General features: G+C 41.4%; 1 pseudogene; it reads right to left on the reverse strand.

The window, feature by feature from the left end:
- LOC142794429 (large subunit ribosomal RNA) overlaps window positions 1-5,000 on the reverse strand; it is an 11,542-nt pseudogene that overhangs the window by 2,907 nt on the left and 3,635 nt on the right.

Consider the following 5,000-nt stretch of genomic DNA (forward strand, 5'->3'; position numbering starts at 1 on the left):
TGCCGCTCCTGTTTCTTTTTCTTTCTTTGATCCGTCTGTGTATATTTTGAAGTCTGCTTCTTCCTCTGTTGTTCCAAAGGGTATGCTAACTTTATTTGCTGGATGATCTTGCCATTGGTCGTGTTTCTTCATTATTTCGTTTTCGGTGTATACTTTCTGTTGCCATGTGAAGTTCTTTCCTTTCTTAAGTATGTAGTGTAATTCGTTTTCTTTTTCGATTGTCAAATGGAGAGGTGGAATGTTTGCTAATATGTTGAGTGAAAGATTTGATGTTGTTTTGAATGATTTAGTTATTAATAATAAAGGTAATCTTTGGATTGATTTCAGTTTTTTAATAAAAATGGTTTTTCGGCTATACCATGCTGGGGAGGCGTATGTAACCATTCGTTCTATACCCCTTTTATATATTAACTGTAGTGTGTTTCTATTTGTATGTTTGTCGTCTTTTATTGTACGACTTAAATTATACGTGACTTCGTCTACTTTTCTTTTTAAGTATTTTAGATGTGGGAGGAATGTTAGTTTTGTGTCCAAGACCACCCCTAGAATTTTCATTTCGTTAACCATTTTGATTTTATCCTGTCCGATTTTTATTTGGGGTTGATGGCTAATGTACTGCTTTCCGATTATCATATATTCCGATTTTTCCTTATTCAGGGTTATTCCTTTTTGATGTGCCCACTGATTTATTAGTGTTAGTGCCTTCGTAGCTTTTTCCTCCACCTCTTTTCTTGAGCGGAACTTTATGTGTAACACCACGTCGTCCGCAAAGGCTTGGATGTGTACTCCTTCTTGAAGCTGAGTTTCTAATAGGTCGCCTATTGTTATATTCCAACAGAGTGGGCTTAAAGGTGACCCCTGTGGGGAACCTGAAGTTAGTGTTTTCTTAATTTTTACTCCATCTGTTTCATAGATTATTTTCCTGTTCCGTAGAATATTGTCCGCCAGTTTTATTAGGTTGTTGGGACACTTATATTCTTCTAATTTCTGAATAACTACTTCGGGTTTTATAGAATTGAATGCGTTTTTAATATCTAGTGCTATTAGCATGCTGTTTAGCTTATCAATTTTCGCTTGGTTTATTCGTTTGATTATTTCTTCCAATGCCGTGGTTGTTGATGTCCCATGGGTAAATCCAAATTGTTTTTTGTTAAAATGGTGATTTTTAAACAAGAAATAATAGATTCTATCTTTTATGAGCTTTTCTAATATTTTTCCCAAAATCGAGTTAATAGCTATTGGGCGATATTTGTTTTCCTCGGATTTGTCCTCTCCGTTCCCTTTTGGAATCAATATAATTTTAGATTCTTTCCATCTTTGAGGAAAATGTCCGTGCTTTAAGCATGCATTAAAAAGATTGACAAAGAAAGTCTTATGCCTTTCATACATCACTTGTATGAGGTTAGTTTTTAGGTTGTCTGGTCCGGGGGTTACATCTTTCCTCAGATTTTTTACTATCTGCGTTACTTCAATCTCTGTAAATGGGAGGTCATCACTGGGTAAATTTCTTTCTCTCATTTCTGCTCCCGATGTCCAATTTCCTCCCTGTTTGTTATTGTTTATTGTGTCGTTGCTTGATTGTATTTGACTGTGTCCTGGCTCGTCATTTTCCATGCAGTTAGGGTATAAATTTCCTAGAATGTGTTCTATTGTTTCCTGAAGAGTCTTTGTGACTTCTCCATTTTCTTTTGTGATGCTTCTAAACATAACCTTGGTTTTCATCTTATTTCGTGCAATTTTATACGGTAGGATGAATGGATTTTTCGTAGCCTTAGTACATAGAGTTTTCCAACTGTTGTTTTTAGCCTGTTCTATCATGTTGTTATACGTGTCATGTTCTTTATAGTATTCCTTTTTGTATTGTTCTCTGATATCCCCTTTCGCCTTTTGATACCTCCTTCGTAGTGCTCTGACTCTCTTCCTTTCAATTTCTAGGTCTCTTGACCACCAAGTATTCGGTTTTTGTTTAGAAGGTTTTTTCTTTTTACTGAATTCCTTCTTAAGTTTCTCGATTTTCTCGTGTAGCGTATTCACTATTTCTTCAATACTTTCCTTCGTGTTTATTTTCCCCTGGACTTCCTCAAACCAGGGATCAATTTGCAACTTTTCCATGACTTTTGTTTGCCCTTTTAACGTTAGGCCATATTCCTCTGGAAGTTCTTCATTTTTAATAACAACTTTAATGTATCTGTGATCGCTGTGATTATAGGTTTTAAGTACTTCCCAGCTTTTAATATCCTGGTTTAGGTTTGCGTCACATATGGTGAGGTCAATCCAACCCCTCGCCCTACTTGTTTTAAATGTCGGAGGTGATTCTTTGGCATTTAATAATGTCAGGTTGTGTAATACTGTGAATTCTAATACTTTTTCACCTTTCTCATCCGTCTCCGTGCTTCCCCAAATTTGATGTTTTGAGTTGAAGTCACCCATTATTATCGTGTTAATGTCTATAAATTTCTGTAAAATGTTTCCTATTGCTGACATTGCCAGCTCGACGTTTTCATTCGGAGGACAGTAGCAGTTGATAATTACCAATTCTCTTTCACCTTTATTTATCTTGACTGCTATTAGTTTTTGTTCTATAATAATTGGGAAAGCGGTTATATTTTCTTTGTGTATTATGATGGCTGTCTTCGGGTCTTTGTTGTTGGCTATAACTTTATGCTTTAGCGGAAACCCTATGATTTTGTTGTTGAGCGAATATGGTTCTTGGAGTACAGATATGTCGAATTCTTCTTCTTGTTGAAAATTGTTTAGTGACTGATTTGCCTTAAATGCCCTGCCTAAATTTACCTGTATTATTTGTATTTCAGTGCTATTCGCCATTGTGCCTGTGTGTTGGGTACTCTTAGTTTAGTCTAGCTAGAATTTTGCCTTTCTCGGCCTGTACCTTTGTTATGTATACCGGGCATTCCCTGGACATCATAGAATGATCTGTCTCCGTGCGACCCTCAGTCTCGCAGATGTTGCAGTGCGATTCTGCTTCACATTCTCTTTGGTAGTGACCTCGTTGGCCACAGTTAATGCAGCGCTGGGGGCCATCGCAATCGGGAGCAATGTGGCCGTGCATGGCGCATCTTGTGCATCTGGGCCAAAAGATGTCGTCAAAGATCGGGCATCGTGACCAGCCGATGTTCAGTGCAGTTCGGCTTCCGATTGCTTTGTTTGCACTTCGATTTAGGGCAAGAATCACTGTCTTGCCTCTCTTGCCCGGCCATGTCTTCTTTATTGTTATGTCTTCTGGCGAGCACACCAAACGGTTTTGCCTGACGATTCGGGCTGGGAGATTGACCTCGTCAATTTCATCCTCGAGTCCAATTATTTTCTTATGGATCCTGTTCTCCTTTGGGAGCTTGGCTTCAACATTTCTCAGTTCTCTGTCCTTCTGAATGAACTGGAGAATCTTAGCTGAGTCTTCTTTTGACTTCGTCATCACGACAATTCCCTCTCTCCCTGGCCGAATTGTTGCTTCTTGGATTCCCAGGTCGAGGGGATCCACCCGCTGCCTCAGAAGCGATGCGACCTCTTTTTTCTCCATTGTTCCGGAAGATACCACCAGAGCATAGGTTGGTCGGCTCTCGGTTGCGGGAGTGTTGCTCTGTGTTGGCTCTTCCCTTTGTTCGAGTGGTTCTTCTTGTCTTCTTTTCTCCAATTCTTCGATCCTGCCTTTTTGGAACGCAATCTGTTGGGCCTGTTCCATTAACAGGTTTTTCAATTTAGCTTGTTCGGAGATTATCGCTTCAATCTGCTGGGCTACCGCCTCGTCGCCGCCCGTCAATGTAGAGATTTTAATGAGAGCCCTCATAGTGTTTTTGTCTGCTTTGGAAAGTCTAGACAAAACTGTACCTTTTTCTCCGCGGCTGGTTGGGAGTGACGATTGTGAATTTCTGTCTTCGTCCCAGTTGTCTAGCGCTCCTTCGTTAGCAGCCGTTTGTGTTTGAGGGTGGACCTCTCCTCCTTCAGCTTCTTCGGTTTCGGTTCCTCGGCTGCCTCCCTCTACCTGGTCATTCTCGGTTGGGCTCCACCAATCTGTTTCAAGAGAAGCTTTGGCGGGCATCGCTCCTTGTGGTTCTTCTTTCTTTGCCTTCTCTTCTTTGTTGGTCACTTGTTTTTGTTCCACCCTCTTGGTCTTCTTCTTCTGTATCTTGTCTGTCTTCGCCCCTTGCGTGGGGTCTGTAATTGCAGAGTCGTCATTGCTTCCTGTGTTTTTTAGGACCTTTGACGTAGGCCCCACTGCTGGGTTTGCCGTTTGTAGAGGTCCTCTTCCCTCCAGTCCTTGTTTCTGGGTTTCCGTTCTCATCCCCTTGGGTTTCAACATCTTCTCCTAATCTCCACGCTGTGTTCCAAGAGAAGGGTTTGTGCCTTCGAAGCCGTTGTTTGCCGTCTGGAAGAAAGTTACTCCTTTTTAACTTGTTCTGGTATCGCCAGAGATGTTCCTCAACCTTGGTAGTAGAGGTTGCCGGTTTTAGGTGTTCTTGGCAGCGTAGAGGCGCCGCACTTTTCCTGTCTCTGTTGGCGTTTTCCGCTAAACAGATAGATACCAGTTTTGTCTCTCTACGGGGATTCGTTCCGGAGTTATTCTACCTTTGGCGTGAAGTGTTCAATCAAAGATGGCCGCCTCTCATTTTGACGGGAATCCGAACTCAGAACAGTCGGAAAATGTCAATTTCCTGTCGTTTCGCCCCAGAACTACTAGCAAAAGCGTGTATCCAGTCTTCAAGCACTTCCAGAACTGCCGGCTCCAGAAAAGAACCGAAACCAGCCTCGGATTTGCTGTTTTTGTCTAACTGTAGAAAATGGTCAGGAAAGTTGAAATTCCTTGTTCTTTTGTGGCCCTCTTGAACTGAGAAGAATAATTCTGCTGTTCTGTGGCACCGGGACTTGGTTCCGAGCGTTTTCAGCAAGAATTTCCTAGTTCCGCCAAATTTGGTTTAATCCAGTTGCTCAACCTGGCCACAATGTGCAGGTTTTCAACCCTGGTAATAGGGGGGTTCCGGATT

Source organism: Rhipicephalus microplus, unplaced genomic scaffold (genome assembly GCF_043290135.1).
Source record: "Rhipicephalus microplus isolate Deutch F79 unplaced genomic scaffold, USDA_Rmic scaffold_421, whole genome shotgun sequence".
In the NCBI taxonomy this organism is placed as follows: Eukaryota; Metazoa; Arthropoda; class Arachnida; order Ixodida; family Ixodidae; genus Rhipicephalus; species Rhipicephalus microplus.